Source organism: Thermobia domestica, chromosome 15 (genome assembly GCF_964235325.1).
Source record: "Thermobia domestica chromosome 15, izTheDome1.hap1.1, whole genome shotgun sequence".
Taxonomy (NCBI): Eukaryota; Metazoa; Arthropoda; class Insecta; order Zygentoma; family Lepismatidae; genus Thermobia; species Thermobia domestica.
In genome coordinates, this window is record NC_137468.1 from 22,224,707 (window position 1) to 22,242,890 (window position 18,184).

The window sequence follows — 18,184 nt, forward strand, 5'->3', positions numbered from 1 at the left end:
AGCAAAGACTAATGGGGGTGTATTCGTTTCCATTTATGAGCACATTTTCCAACCCTTAATTAACATAGCAGAGATTACATAAGACTATGAACGTGTATTACAACCCCTACTTAACACAGCAGAGAAGGAACCATAGCAGGGGAGTACTCGTTCTCTTTTTCAACCCCTATTTTAACATAGCAAAATTACTTAAGACTACGAACACATAGCAAAGATAATAAAAGAGTATGATATATTTTTTAACTTTGTCTAACATAGCAAAAGCTACTAACATAATAGGGGTGTACTCGTTCCCTTTTATCAACTCCAATGTAACATAGCAGACGTTACTTAAGACGATGGACACATAATCCAATCAGAAATTACATAGAGACTACGAACACCTATATTCGCAACCCTCTATGAATAAAAGAGTATGGCCTATTTTTAACCACTATTGAACATAGCACAGATTGTAACCCTTACTTAATACAGCAGAGAATATGAACCAATAGCAGGAGTGTATTCGTTCCTTTTTATCAACTACTACATGTCATAAAAGTACTGACCATCGAGGTCAAAGGTCAAATATTTAAACCCCAATAACTCGTAAACGTAGCCACATATTGAGGCGCTGTTTCCACATTTAACAATAGGTCATTAATTACTACATGTCTCAAAAGTACTGACTATCAAGGTCAAAGGTCAAATATTTAAACCTGAAGAACTCGTAAACGGAGCAACATATTGAGGTATTGTTTCTTCATTTGGTAATAGGTCATCAGCTACTATATGCCCCAAAAGTACTGACCTTCGAGATCAAAGATCAAATATTTAAACCAGAATAACTCGTAAACGGAGCAACATATTGAGGTGGTGTTTCCACATTTAGTAATAGGTCATCATCTGCTACATGATCCAAAAGTACTGACTATCGAGGTCAAAGGTCAAATATTTAAACCAGAATAATTCGTAAACGGAGCAACATATTGAGGTACTGTTTCCACATTAAGTAAAAGGTCATCAGCTACTACAGATGGTGATCAGAAAAATGGAAACACCTGTAGTTGGCAACACGTCATATGTATGGGTTGGCAGTGGTGTCGTGGCGCCCGAAGCGCCAGACTGCTTGTGGTGGTGTGTTAGGTCGGTCTCCACACTACGTCAGGAGCATTGGAGCAGCAGTGTCCAGGGCTGCAGCAGACGGAGGTAGTGTGAAATGGGAGACCTCTCAGAGTTTCAAAGAGGGCAAATTGTTGGTGCGCGGTTATGTGGAGTGAGTGTAACGGCAGTGGCTATTGTGTTAGATGTGTCGCGTGGGACAGTGTCGGAGGTGATGACTGCCTACACAACACACGGGAAAACCACATTGGGGAAGCGGAACAGTGGGCGGAATAAAATCATAAGTGACAGGTCACGCCGGGCTTAAAGCGCATTGTCAGGCAGAACCGTCGATCCACTGTGGAGCAAGTGACGGAGGAACTCAATCAGCACCTCCTCCACCCTGTTTCGACAATCACAGTCCGCCGCGAATTACATGACATGAACTTACGGGGTCGTGTTCCACGGGCGAAACCGCTCATCAGGGACCATAACGCTTTCGCACGCCGCACAGTGGGGCGAAAACGCAAAAAGCTGGCCAAAATATGATACCTATATTCAAATTGAATGAAATTTAGTATTAAGGGGTTATTGAGGTTGCTGATTACGATTCTGCAACTAAAGTTGGAAAAAACAAAATGTCGGATCCAAAATGGCGGAATAAAATTTGCAAAAGTCGAAAAAGTCGTAGAAATATTCTCAAAAGTGGCGATAAAGCGGTTATTGAGTTGCTGATTACGATTCTGCAACTAAGCTTGAAAAAGAAAACAAAATGGCGGATCCGAAATGGCGGAATAAAAAGAATGTCAACATACTTCGTAATTTTCACAATGTACCTTTAACAGCATTCACTTTTTTCACATATTTTGATGAACAATTATTTGTTACTTACGTTCTTATTTATAAGAATTGTATTATTACTTAAATGACACAAATTATTGATATTTGATTCGGTTATGATAACTTCAACGGCTTGTCACTGTAACAATATGAACTGTAAATGAACAATAATTAACATCAACACGCTTCGTAATTGGCACGTTTCGGCAGCTACGTTTTTGTCGACAGCATTAATTAATATTCAGTCTACCATTCTACAAAATATGAACGTGGTGCACTAGGGTGCACATAATGTTTTCAACGCTTTAAGTTAATAAAATATATAAACAATGTGGAAATTTTGCCTGATTTGCGATTCAAATAAAAATTATTACATCATTATTATTAATTTTTCGCTTCATACACTTATTCTACTTACCAGTACGATATAGGAAAACTACAGATTTAAAAACTATGAACGCATTCGAAAGTTACAGCCGTTTCAACGGACGCATCACAATTCTTCTATTGTTCGCTACGCAATTGACCTGCTGAAGGGTCTACTTAAGAGTGGCTCAGGTAGTGGGAATAAAGTAAAACCCCTATTCTATTTATGGATTTGGGCCCTTCTAACATCACTCTAGCCAACTACATAAAAAAATTCCTATATTACTAACTTTCGTTTTTTTACTTTTGGCCAGTTTTTTGCGTTTTCGCCCCACGGTGCGCCGTAAATGGTGCCGCGACCATGCAACTTGGACCGTTTAGGACTGGAAACGTGTGATATGGTCGAAAGAGTCATCCTTCACCCTATTCCCAACCACGTGCCGTGTTTATGTGTGGAGAACGCCCAAAGAAACTTATGATCTGCAGTATCTCCGCCCAACTGCGAAACATGGCGGCGGCTCGGTGATGCTGTGGGCCGCCATATCATGGTTTCCATTGGGTCCTGTGGTCACACTTAGCGGACGAATCACTGCCAACGATAATGTCGCAATTTTAGGAGACCACTTTCATCCTATAATCCGGATGTTGTTCTCGGACAATGACGCCATCTTCCAGGATGATAATGCACTCATTCACACAGCTGGCGTTGTTGCAGCGTGGTTTGAGGAACATCGGGATGAAGTTCAACACCTCCCATGGCCCGTCCAATCCCCAGATTTCAACATAATTGAACATCTCTGGTCCGTCTTGGAAACACGACTCCGGCGACGATTTCGACCTCCAGCCTCTCTCACAGAACTGGCCGATACCCAGCACGAGTAATGGTGTAAAATTCCACTTGCTACCATTCACGACCTCTATGCCTCCATCCCACGTCGCATCAAGGCTGTTCTGAAGGCGAAAGGTTGCCCGACACCATATTAATCTGGTAAGTTGCAATTTCGTTCAGGTGTTTCCATTTTTCTGATCAGTTGGTATATGCCCCAAAGTACTAACCATCGAGATTAAAGGGCAAATACTTAAACCAGAATAACTCGTAAACGTTGCAACATATTGAGGTGGTGTTTCCACATTTAGTAATAGGCCATGAACTGCTACATGATCCAAAAGTACTGACCAGCGAGGTTAAAGGACGAATAATTAAACCCGAATAACTTGTAAACAGAGCCTCGTATTGAGGTGCAGTTTCCACATTTAGTCAATGGTCATCAACTACTACATGTTCCAAAAGTATTGAACATCGAGGTAAAATGTCAAATATTTAAAAACGAATAACTCGTAAGCGTAGCCACGAATAAATTTGTATGAACTATTTAGTTTTTTACCAAGCACAAGAAATCAAGAGCGAATTTGGGTACCCTATTTACTTCTGTACCAAACATTTATATATGTTTGAACTACTCAAATAAACAAAGAAATAAATTTGTAGTAACCAGAAAAAGCGAAAAAACACCATTTTAACTGACTCAGAAGTTCTATACCATTTTGTACTATTTAAACAAACAAAGGGATAACTTTTGAGTGAGCTATTCAATTTTAGCAAGAAGAAAAAAAGCAAAGTAGAACAATTTTAACTAACTCAGAATTATATATCATTTTGTATTACTCAAATAAACGAAGAAATAAATTTGTCTGGAGAATTTAATTTTGCACGAACCAAAAAAATGGAGAATGAGTAAAATTTGAGTGGACTATTTCCTTATGTACCAACTGGAAAAAGCGAACGGCCATTATAGCTTTTGTATTATTCAAATAAACGAAGGAATAAATTTTTACTTACAAGAAAAAGCGAAGAAGGCCCATTTCAACTAACTCAGCATTTTATACCTTTTCTGCTATTCAAATTATCGAGGGAATAAATTTGAGTGATCTATTTTATTTTTGTAGCAATCAGAGGAAAGCAAATAAGGGCCATTTTAACTAGCTCAACATTTTATACCTTTTTGTACCATTTTTAAAAAGCGAGGATAATGTGAGTAGTCTATTTTATTCTTGTACTCATCAGAAGAAAAGCAAAGGAGGACCATTTTAACTAGCTCGGAATTTTGTACTTTTTTGTGCCATTTAAAGAAATGAATAAGTAAATTCGGGTGTCCTATTTTCTTCTGTACCAACGAGAGAAAAGCGAAGAAGGACCATTTTTACCTGGCTTAGAATTTTGTATATTTTAAAATATATAAACAAACGAAGCAATAAATTTGAGTGGCTTATTTACTTTAGTACCAAACATCTATATCATTTTGTACTACTTAAGTAAACGAAGGAATAAATTTGTACGAACCAGAAGAAAAGCGAAGACATTCCATTTTTAACTAACTTAGAATTTTATAACATTTGTACTATGCAAATAAAGGAAGAAATAAATGTGAGTGGTATATTCTATGTTTGAAAAACAAGCAAGGTCCATTTTAACTACCTCATCACTTTATACCTTTGGTGCTGTTCAAATAAACGAAGGGTTAAATTTGAGTGACCTATTCAAATTCACAGCAGAAAAGAAAGTGAACACTTCTTTACTTTTGTATTAACAACATAAATAAAATCCAACAAGGTCCATTTTAACTAGCTCATAATTTCTGTTGCTTTTGTACTACTCCAACAATCGAAAGAATAAATTTGATTGTTCTACTTTTTACGCCAACCAGAAAAAACGATAAGTACCATTTTAACTAGCTGAGTATTTTATACCATTTTGTACTACTCAAATAAACGCAGGAATAAATTTGAGTGGCCTATTTGAATTTTCTACCAACGAGAAATGCCATTTTAGGTAGCTCAAATTTTCTATACTTTTTTGCGCTGTTCAAACGAAGGAATAAATTTGTACTAGCCAGAAAAAGCGTAGAAGGACCACTTTAACTAACTCAGAATTTTATATCATTTTGTAATACTTAAATAAACGAAATAAGAAATTTGTGTGACCTATTGAGTTTTGTAGCATTTGTAGCAAAGAAATACCATTTTGTGCTACTCATATAAACGAAGGAATAAATTTGGGTGGCCCATTCAGTTTTATACCAATCACGAAAAAAATCAAAGAAGGTCAATTTTAACTAGCTCAGCATTTTATACCTTTCTGGGTTATCCAGATAAACGAAGGAATAAATGTGATTGTTTTATTTTTGTGGTGCTAGATTTTGTATATTGTTGTATCACCCAGAGAAAGGGCCACTTAAAAGTAATCTTTGTTATCTTAAAATAATGGTTGAAAAAGTGGTCATAAAAGAGAACACGTTTTTGGAGTGTTCTATTTTCCAAGGTTGGACGGTACGTTGGTCCTTGCCTATCGTGCGACACTGGAATATTGAGTCTTTGCTGTCAGGAGCCTCTTAAAAAACGCGATTTTTAGGGTAAAGTCAGTCAAATGACGCATATCTTCTAACATACATATCCTGTACAGATGCAACTCTCTTCACATCCATCAGCTTATTTTCCAGACCCTTCGAACTAAATTAGGAATTGTCAGCCTAATCCAACAGTAGCATCCTGCCAACCACATATGTCCAGTCACCAAAACAAATATAAAGATATCAAAACTAGGGACGTTACCCACCCAGAAAAAATCCTCCTCAATCTAATATTTCAACTGTGGCTAAGAAAATGGCTGAACTTTCTCTCGTTATCGCTCAGTCCAGTTATAGGAACGGAAGACAGGGAAATGAAAAAAAAAACTATTTTTTAAAAATGTCAGTAAAGGGAAGAAACAAAGGAGACCACAGCACAATCAACATGGTACTCCTATAGAAGACTAAATACTTGTTTGTGCACTAAATAATTGTTTTTCTTTGTCACTACAGTTAGATAAAAACAATTCTGCTGAGATTGTTATATAATACGAGCTAAAATGCTGGCATCGAATTTTCCTGTCTCTCTGTCGAGATTGTTTGCTTCCTTGGTTTCTTGTGAGGAGAAATTACGTTTCTATTTAAATCAATAGTGGCATATGTGGGCCAGAGGAAATCTACACCCAGAATGATGGGCATCGTAGTTTTATGAATGATTCGAAACTAATGCTGAAATGCTGTCTGGCCAATCTTAAGAGTAATATAAGCCATGTGCTTTTAAAATATCTGTTTTCCTGGCATTCCTTTCAAAACAGATGGCAGTTGAATTAATTCTATAACAGGAGATATAGAGTCCGCAGGAAAAAGTGAGACGGTTCTGCTGGTGTCAACTATAGATAACTGTTTTCCTGGTTTGGTATTAATAGTCAAATTTGACTTGTTAATTTCATTCTCCATTGTAATGTTTTCTATCCGGTCTTTTGAATTATCTGTTTGTTGTTCTCGAATAGGAATTTCATGTAAAATGTTTTTATTAACTGCCACATTATCTGTATCACAATTAGACTGTTTTGTATATCGGGCCCATTTTCTAGCTGCACCCTATGGTTTTATGTCGTTTAAAACATAGAATCACTATGACCCGACTTTCTACAAATTGCACAAACAAGTATTTAGTCTTCTATATATCAGCAGGTTAGAACAAAGCCAGGATAATGGAAAATAAGTACAGAACGAAGAAGACGAAGAGGAAAAGAGTGAAGACTATTATGCAGTCCATACCAATAGTCTCGATGTTAATGTTGTGCGAAGAGTGGAGCGCGATCCCTTACTGAACATAGCAAATGGACAACGCAAATATGACAAACATAAAGATATCACTTCAGTTTTACAAGGAAGAGAACCAGAAAAACTTTCAACAGATAGGTCAGCCCGACTCTTCTGTCTTAAAAACGGCATACTTTACAGGAAGCAAAATCATTCAGAACGCGATCTCTTCTATCTCTTGTACATACCAAAATCATTAGCTAATTTGTGGTTTACAACTTTCCACAGGGGCTCATTTTGGATTTACAAAATCGAACAAAACTGTCCTGAAAAGTACTATATGGAACATCTTAAAAACACTTGGCTTATAAAATACGCACATGTCCTGACCGTCAAAGATTGAGAAAATTACCAGAAAAGAAACAAGCTGAACTGTTGCACCATCCTGTTAAAGAAATAGGATCACGGCGGGTATATGACGCTTGGCCAATTTCCAAGCAAAACTTGACGAAATAAATACATATTAGTAGCTATAGACGTAGCCATACGCTATGTTGTAAAAATTGTTGACTCAATATCTGCTGAAAATATTAGAACAAGAAACCTTCTTAAAACAAGAAATTATTCTTAAATTTGGAGCAATTAATATACTTTACTTGTATCAACATCCCGTCCATTCAGCAACAAGGCTCCAGCATTTCGCGCAAAAATATAGCTTCACTTATAAATTTTCTCGAGCATACAACCGCGTTTCAATTAGATTTGTTGAACGAATGAACAAAACTATACGGTGTTATCTAAAAAAAAACGATCAAGAACATCACACCAACTGGGAGAAATGTTGCCACAGGTCCTTTTTGGAATGAACAATTTCGTTCAGGCTGGAACAAAGCATTCATCTAGTTTTCTCTTATATGGCTACGAACCTCGGACAGCAGTAGAATCCGCATTTGAGTCAAAGCATATTACACAAGTCAATACATATAAATTAACAATTATTAGAAATAAAATTAAATATCATCTTGAGCAAGCATATACAAAACAAAATAAGTATTACAATAGACTGCATAGACAGACGACCTATCAGCCGGAATCTACAAGGAAGAAAGGACAGCTGAAAGTTTTTACTAGCTCATACGAGGAACCCTCAAAAATTATAAAGAAATTAAATTTTAACTTGTACTTTGTGGAACTACTTCCTAAATTTCGAAGAATAATACAGGATATTTCGATAGACCGTTTGAAGACATTTTACAAGGACCAAACTGAGGGAATATAAAATTAGAAGACATAGGCACAAATAGAAGAGGAATAAAACAAAATTACAAGTACTTACCGGCAGCAGAAAATGGAACAGAAGAAGAAAAACACCAACAACAAAAGAGCTACGCTACAACGGCTAAAATCGCATTTCTTTATTTCACTTAAACAATTCACTAATTCTGTTCTTTAACATCAGTATTTCCGTTCAGTTAGCAATATGTAAACTCATTACTTTTTTCTCTTTCTTATTTTAGTGCGAAAAGTCATTAATCCATGCAAGGTCGAAATACAATAGTTTTTTTTATTCTAACATCGATTCTTCAATGAGAATTACACGCTCACCTATTACGTCATTTTCTTTTCCTTATACAGAGTGTTCATAATATCAGGTTTCTGGTAATCTTACACAATGACCAAAATTTCATTTCCCTATTTCCTATATATAAAAAGAAATTTTCTAGATTTTGGATCCGATTATTCTACTTTTTTAATTTTCATAACTATAATTACCTATTTGTGCCTCATTATTAATAAGTCCTTTTACAAGAGCCAACATCCACCAAGCCAATATCCATCACGACCGACCTTTTTACTCCAACTAGAGAGGATCACATCGTCGATGCCTACTATCGCAACGAATGTACAACTATCGCCGATAAAACTACCAGACTTTACACAGCAATATTTACCGAATTTAGCAAACAACAAACTCGAACTGTACCCACCATTTGTGAATTAGTATATAATTATTAAATACAGTGATGACACTTTCTGTAGACTTAAAGAGGAATGATTACAAAGTGTTGATCCTGCTCAGTCGGAACAAATAATATAGTGCCATTAACATTTTATTGTGTTAGTATCTTTCAACACAACGTTGTTTAGTGCTTCGTGGTGTTTTTACGTGCCTCTAAAACTATAACAGTGTGCACCTAGATTTTGTGTGTAACAGTGTTGTTTCTGTCACTCCTCTAGTGCATTAATAGTGCTTTCCCAAAACTAATCTTGTAGAATATTTTTCTTCCAATGTGGGGGTTGTGAAGATCCCCACCTCCAATGCAAGCACGTGTTACAAGAACATGTGCTACTATTTATAAACAATATAACCAGACGAAAGCTACAACCAGGAAGACTCGAAACCAGGGCAACGGAGCCCGAGGAGGAACGATCCACCAGAAGACAATCCATAAAAGCCTAAGGAGGAACCAGTTATCAGTCTAACCACTGATTGAGTAACCCGCTTCTGAGTTCGCCACGGACTAGAGAGTACATCTAAACCTAAACTCGAGGTTGCCATGGACTAGGGTCCTAACCACAACTAGACCTCGCGAAGCTGCTTTGGGATGAGGACGTTTTTTTCTACAAGTTCACCTAAAACCTGCAGGTGCTCTGGACGCTGCTTTGAGCAAAAGTGCAAAACATCTTTCTCCTTCATCTTGGTCACTTTAAATGAAGCCATTATTAATTTGTTCTTTGTAACTCAAAGATAACTGTATTTAAATTTTATAATAAAATTGGTGAAAGGGAAATACCCGGGCCGTTATTGACTCTATCTCAAGGACGATCAATATTATTGTTTTAATTCAGGTGTATTCGTCTCATGTGTTCCTATTGATGCTGTGTGTCCAGGTCTGAGCAATTCTCTAGATGTTCACAAGGATTTTGAGACGAGACAAACGAACCTCTTGGTACTTTATGCTCATTTCATTGTCGAGTCCTGAGAACGATCAGGGAAAAGTTTGTATTTCCTTTTTTTAGGTGTTCTTCAATGTCTTAACCAGGTAAGCTAAGGTACTTTGAAAGTACCATTCGTTGGAGACAGGAGCACATCTGGAAAGGGGTTACAAGATGGTCATAAATTGGTAGAAGAAATGGCTTTTTACATTCGATGTTAAGAGAAAAATATTGCTTTTAGCTTATTTTAGTCGTCTAATGCACTTCTGTTCGTGCAAGAATATTAAAATAGATGCACAAAACAATGTTGAGGCAATCATTTAAAAGTTGGTATTGGTGGAACAATTTCGATTTTTTGCTCTTTTTTGTAGTTATGTTTTTTTCGCACTTCCGATGGCGCACAAAACATGGTAATCAGAAAAACAAATTAATGCTAGAACACTGCTATCTCAATAAGGCTACTTGATTGAGGAAGAACGTAAATTTTACTTTCATTTTTAAAATCAATTTCTGTGCAGTCACATTGGCGTGGAAAGTAAGAAAGCAGTGCAAAAATGCCACGAGATGCCTTGAAACTTTATTGGGCATAGGAGCATTGGTTATCATTTGGAGGTTGGATCAATTCCGAGTCGCTTCCAATATTCAAAAGGTTGCACAAAAATAAAAATAGAACAACACGTACGAAAAAGAATTGATTTCAAAATTCCGAGAGGACAACGTGAAAATAAATGAACAAGACATCAGAAAACGATCATTAAAGAGATCATAGAAATTATTTTGATACCCCATAATGGGGGAAATAGGTGAGTTTCAACCTATTTGAAGGTCATTTTGACACAATTTCATTGTCGCACAAAATAACGAGAAAGGGAGAAGAAAAGGAACGACAGGAGCAAAAGAATAATAATAATAATAATAATAATAATAATAATAATAATAATAATAATAATAATAATGTAAATGAAATGGTCTTGAAAATGGGTTATGATGAAAAAATTAACGTTCACCCATTTCACGGAAGTTTTGATCTAGTTTTGGTGGCACATAAAACGTGAGTATAGTCGCATATGGCCCAAATCAAGGCCGGAGGGAAGATTTGGTCTTAAAATTCTATGTTGGCGCGATATTATTGATGCTAATTAATGTGTTTCAAACGTTTTCGGAATACTTCTGTTTTCGTACAAACTATGGAAATTCTAAGCAACACTAGTACAAGAAGACGCAACAGATACTGTATCGAAATCTCATTGTAGAGGGACAAATTTTCTGTCCGTTTCGAGATCATTTCTGATCCGTTTCTATTAGCGCAAAAAATATGGAAATAAGAAGTGGAAAACTATATAAAGAGAGTGATCTAGTACCTTCATTATGACATTGGCTTTCGATGCAATTTCGAGATGCTTTTCATTCATTCGGTGGCAGGACACAAATTTAGTACACCAAAGAACCAAATAATACAAGATGATTGTTCTAAAATTTCTACGATAACGAAATAGCATTTGTTTCTCGAACAAATTTGAGGTAATTTCTGACACTTTTCCAGTGCCTCAGAAAATGTACAAATACATAATAAGAGCGATTCGAAGGAAATGATCTCAAAATTTGCATGTTAGTGGAACAACATTCCTTTAAACTACTCTAGAGGTTATTTTTGATGCATTTGCAGAACGTTTGAAAACAAGCAGGGAACAACGCAATGGAAACGTATGTTAGTTGGTGACTGCAGGACGTAAAGTCTTTTGTCAAGTTATTTCTATGCATGGTGTAAAAGAAAGTATGACTTTGTATATGTAAGTCAGTGTGTGTTTGACTTTTTGTGCATTTTTGGTTTCTTCAAGATTTGATCTTTTATCTTATCAGTTTATTTAAACAGAAGTTACTATTTTCTGGTGAGATGAATGATATCCGTAGGCTTTACAAAACTTCATTTGGAGAAACTTCAACTACTTCGTTTGACAATTGACACGAAACGCAATGCTTGAAAATAATTAAAATAGATTTCAACATTGAACAAACACATTTAAAGATGATTTTGAAGGGCGAAATGTTCTCAATTGAAGGAATTCCAACTAATGTTATTCAAATTCCTAAGCTAGAACTCTGTGTACTTTACATGTTTTAGATAATGTTTTTGTTAACCTTGATTATTGTAGCTTTTTCTTTAACTGCTTGTGTCCAACCAACATTTTTGATGCCTCGCTTTCACCATGCACAGTTTCAAGTATTATCCTCTGTAAGTTGTTTTCTCGTTATTTTAATAATTAATGTCTTTATTTTACTTATCCAAGGAAATATACTTCTAGTATAGCATCACACATTGTATCCTTTTTTCGTAATCATCTGCATCATAAAGGATTTCATTATTCCGAGGACACGTGTGTCATTAATACAGTCTTTGACTGTCTAACTGAGCATTTCTCTATTTTGAGTTTCACATTAACCGTTCTACCAACGGGGGAGATACTTTGTGATCACCACAGTTTGTTTTTCTGTAATTACTCTCCGAATCGTTTCTTTAAAATTGTAATATATATATATATATATATATATATATATATATATATATATATATATTATTGCTCAGCATGTTTAGCTAAAGCATATACCTTACTGTGGTGCAATGCAAGTTGAACGTTAGTGTGCCTCATAAATGTGTTTTTTTAAGTTGGTAGGCACGAAGTAACCCCTCCCCGTTAGTAGGATATGTGAGTGGCATTTAAAAGTATTATTCCTAGATGGCAGTATAATAAATACATGTATCCCGCCTTTTCTGAATTTCGCGGTTAAACTTTATCCCGTGTACTGTTTACTTCGGTTACTGTAAATTTTTGTGAGAGTTTTACATTAATGTATCTCATAAATTGGCTATTTTAAGTTCGTGTGCACCAGTGGTGGATCTAGAAGGTACAAATTGGGGGCAGCCCATACTATGATAGGTGTATCATGAATTTACGATAAACTTTCAAAAATATAGGTATAAGTAATAGCTTCAATAATTTTTGTCACCAAAAAACTTAGAGGGCCTAGGTCCCCGGCCCCGGAGCTAGATCTACCACTGGTGAGCACGTAGTATCCCTCCTACCGTTGGTAGGAGATTTAACTGACATTTAGAAGTGATTGACTCACTCTTGCCCCACAACCTGACTTTTAACATTCTAATGTCGTCGAACTTGCTTAAGTAAACTGCACCTTTCCGTAAGCAATATCAGATAGTCGTTTATACGACGTTGACTATAAGGTTAACAAAGTCAATGGACCTTTGTACCCCACTTGTTCTCCTTGCCCAACTCTCCCATACTTGGCACTGATTCGAGAATAAACGTACATCTCCAAAATGTTCGTTGTACATTAAAGTACTAGGTTGGGAACAGTTTGAAAAGGATGCTATGATCAATACGATAATTATTCATGTGATTTAAAAGATCTTTTCCTCTTTTTTTGAAGAGAAGTTTCCTATGTCGGAAGAAAAATGGCAGGAGCAAACTTTGAGAATCTTATGCGGCCCAAATGCTCAAAACTTATATATGGAACTACCAAAAAAGTAATTAGCGGAGTAATGGAGAATAGAAAGGACAAAGGAAGAAAACAATCTATTTTTAATAATATTGTTTATAATTTTAGAGACATAGCCTCTTTTTTCATTGTTTTGCCTACGATAGACCCCTTTTTCCCCAGTACAAACGATCCTCATGTTAGGTTTCTTGTATTCTTTTCTTATATTAATATACGTTGAGTACAAGATTTTGCAAGCTAGTTTCCAATATAATAAAGAATTTGTAAACCAAATCTAAATAATTTTCCACGATTAGTTGAGGAAATAAAATGTTTTGAACTTTAAAAATAGTTTCCTGAAAAACTAGTAAAATGGACATAATCCCTTTTTCCTCTGGACTCCTTATATGTGTATCTTCGTCTGTGACATCAAATAGATAACAGATTCAATATAAGTTTAAGATAATTACGTTTATGTTGTATTATGTAGAAGATTTTTTAAATATAATTTAAATTACTAGATGATAATAAGCATAACTAGGCGTGACAACCATTGATGGCATCTAACACTCTTTCTCGACGTATACAGATATATGTATTGTCTTTTGTTATGGTACTGATAGTCTTAGCCAATTTGGTGTTTACTCACTTTTCTCACGTGGCACAATCTAAAGCTGCCTGAACAGATTTTATATTTTCGATAAGTAAATTAGAGAGTGTCACACCTTAATTAAGTACCGAGATAACACGGCATTCCCAATAAGTACAAAGTTCAAATGTGAAACTATATATATATATATATATATATATATATATATATATATATATATATATATATATATACAGACAGATATATCATGTACATATGTAAGTAATTGCTTTCCCAGCTATCGAGAAAGTACTTCAAAACATAAAAAGAAACATTTAGCACTCTATTGTAAATGTCATCACATGTTTAAACAATGCTTTTTTTCGAGAGGATATATTATTTTCGTGTGTATTGTAAATATGTGTTATCTTTCGAATTCGGTTAGCTAGTAATAATTCTTATCAGAATCCTATGCTTATAAACGATTATCCTAATGTTTGTTTATACAGGGTGTTTACAAACAACACCGACAACGTTTGGAAGGTGATTCCTGACACCAAGGTAAGACAAAAAGTATAGACTAACCTGAGTGCATAAATCCGTCATTTCGGAATTATGGGCTGCCGAAGACATGAAAAAATCAATTTAAGCCATAGTACCACTAGTCTGGGAGCTTCCGTAGTCAGTTCAAGACTTCCCTGAGGAACTAGTATGTGCCCTATCCAAATATCCATGTTTCAGAATCCTGCGGTACTTCCGCAACAATTTTTAAAGAGGTAGTTCGTGAGTACTTCAAATTATAAACCTGCTGCCAAACTCCATGTGTAAAAGTTGTTGGATTAGTATCGCTGGATTCTGGAACATGAATTTTTGGATAGCGCACGTATTACTTCTAAGTGAGGTTTTGACACGACTACGGTAGGTCCCATAGTGTTATAGCTATGAACCTTCAAAGTTCATTCTTTCATAAGTTTCCGGCAACCTATAACTACGGAATGACGGATTTGTGTTACAAGAAATAATGAGTTGTGTACTGGTAAACAATGAATCTGAGCTGAACTGTGGACATTCAAGTTTAGAACAACAGCATATTCATTTGCTATTGTTTCTAATTTGAATTACAGGGTTCCAAGGCAACCTGTATTTCCACGGTTCAGCTCACATGAATGTTATAATTCTTTATCAGTACTGAACTCACTTGTTTTTTACAATCAGGGTTACTATTGTTTTTCGCAAATACCCCTTATGTACTTATTTCTCTTCATGAATTAACATATTTAGTATATCTTCCCGTACAGCAAGGTCACCTAAGGTTGTATTTTGTGTTGAGGCTGCCGTTCGGAACTGTCTATAGCATGCTCGGAGCAAATGACATAACTATACACAAACTCCGACCCTTAAAGAGTTGACGGAATTCGACACAAGCACACATTCAAAAACTTTATCACTACCTGCTCTTCACACGCGGTGGGAGCTGGAGTAGGAATGTCCATCTTCAACCACTGTCACGACGCTACTGAGAGCACTAGGGAGTTCCACGGGCGCGTTGCGCCATGCTAGGACCTTCCCCTCTTACGTGCACGTAGTCGCTTTGCGCAACATACGGTTTCCTAGCTATAGTACGCGAGGAAAAGTTACTTTCTAGGTGCGCCTCGTAGATTCGAGTTCTGTTGATTTCTATTTCGGAACCAACAGTCATCTAATGATACGTTAATTTTAGCATTGACTCGGAATAAGGCCAACTGTATAGACACTGAACTAAATGGTTTGGAGCACGGAGTTGCAGTGAGAAAGTTTGCGCTATATACGTTAAACACAAATTCTAATCGTGAAGATATAGTTTGAATAATATAAACATTGTTGAGCTATATGAGAACTCAAGTAATAGGCTATGTGTAAATGGAAAGAACAGGTTAAATACTTTCATGCATTAAAATATAAAATTTGCTATATTATGTAATTAAATTATTATCAAAGGATACATAAAATCTGTATTGTATGTTTTAATTCACAACACGTAAAGATCACTACACGGTTTAGATTACAAATTGAAGTATATATATATATATAGGCATATGAAGTTCTTTTACGCCAATGTAATAAAACACTTTACGTAAAAGGTCAAAAAGGCACTTGTAAATCACTCGTGGAAGACGTGGTTGACCGATTTAGAGTCAGTGTTCCATTAGCGCTTATTATTTCACTTCCACAAATTAAATTTAGATGAGTTTTTTGGGTTCCTTGACATTTTAAATAATGTATCTTTGTTCTTCGGAAAGATATGAATTTATCCGCTTTCCATTTCTCATAATTTATACTTTGCAAATTTTTTTCCTTTCTTCCTTTTTGTGGCCGAATAAACTAATTGTTATAGATTATGGAGTCTTGTTCAACGTTATATCACTGTTGGTACCGTTGCGTAGAATCTAATCATTTCGTTATATGAAGCACAAATTCTCCACAGAGAAGACTTATGAAATATGCAATCCTATAAATTAAACCTAGGTTTCTATATGCACTACTCGTTATTGTGTCAACCTGTTGAGCAAAGGTTAATTTCCTATCAAATGTAACTCCTATATCCTTGACACTAGTTGGGGTAGACAAGGAAGTGCCACTTATTGTACAGGTAAAGTTGATTGGATTTTCTTTTCTTCTGAAAGAGAGAGATTTAAATTTGGACACATTCAGAACTAATTTATTCTTATCACACTATATTTCAACTCTTTGTAGATACTGATGAAGTTTCTCGCAGTCATCAATTGAACTTACTTTGGAATATAATTAGAGATCGTAGGTAAGAGAAGAAGTTGAAAAGGTTTAGTACACAGAGAAATGTCATCAATAACAAGAAGCAAAAGGGGACCTAGATTAGATCCTTGCGGGACTCCTGATAGAGTATTGAACTTAAAAATTACTGGTAATGTAAGACATCTTCAATATTATTCAACTGGAACTCTCTCCAACCCTCTGCGAGAAGAATTTATCTTGGAATTTAATATTTGTATCGTTATTTGTATATTCTATGTCATTACTACATTGATGTGTATCAATAAACAAGAATAGCACTCTATTTCAGTAATTCAAATCCATGTTTTCATTAACTTCTATGTTTTAACTACAAAAGTCAATCACTTAAAAAATGACAACTTATTTTATCTTACATTATGATCTTACATTTCATATTTAAATCTAGGAGTACAGAATAAACTCTGGTTGTTTTTCATAATACACTGGAGGGAAGGAGGCTCCTGGGAATTCTCGCCCCGGTCGCTTGCAGCCCACGCAACTGCCCTGTGTTGATATACAACAATTTGGCATCCATAAATTCTCAACATAGATTTAGTTTCTGCACCTACTTAGAAGGCACCAGGGGCGAATCCGCGGGGATTGCGTAAGAAGAGTAATCTTTCTTATTTATATATAAATAAAACCCATTCCAGAGTTTGGAGCTCTTAAAAGTATCTCTAAGTAGCAGTATTTCAACCCATCGCCCCCAGAATATCGTCCTAGATCCGCCCCTGGAGTGCACAATCTAGAAGTTGCATTATGCACAGACTGTTAGTTGCACAAGCGCTTCTGGTAGACTGAATCTTGCTTCTACAGCCTGTCTTGTTTTAATTCTACGAAAAGGAAATTCCCAATTGAACTGAATAACTAAATGATTGATGTAATTTGTTAAATGGAGCTATGATTTCATCAGTTGAGATCTTTGTTGAGGTTTTTTACTGTGTGTGTGTGTATTTGAAAGAATATTTGCAGGATTTCTTTTCCAGGAGGTATCACCAGATTTTTATACCCGACAAAATTGAATGCCCCTACTTCTTTCACGAAGTTACATATAAGCTGGCGCAACAGTCTTTACTATACACGCACACACACACACACACACACACACACATATATATATATATATATATATATATATATATATATATATATATATATATATATATATATATATATATATATATATATATATATATATATATATTTCAGTTTTCAATTCTGCTTTGCCAATACATTTTAATAATGTTACCTTTCAAGAGTTCTACCAGTAAAAATTAAGTACTGTCACCATTGAGAAATAACAATATTTTTTCCTGGTTGAATCGAGATAATCGTTATCACATGATAACATATCTAATAAAGGTCAAAGAGATAGTTTGCTAGTTGTTAAATAATAACTACAGTAAGATCACGAGGTGAAGGTCAATTTTCAAAACAATAACTACGATGACGTGTTAGTAAAGGAACGATACGTTTGGAC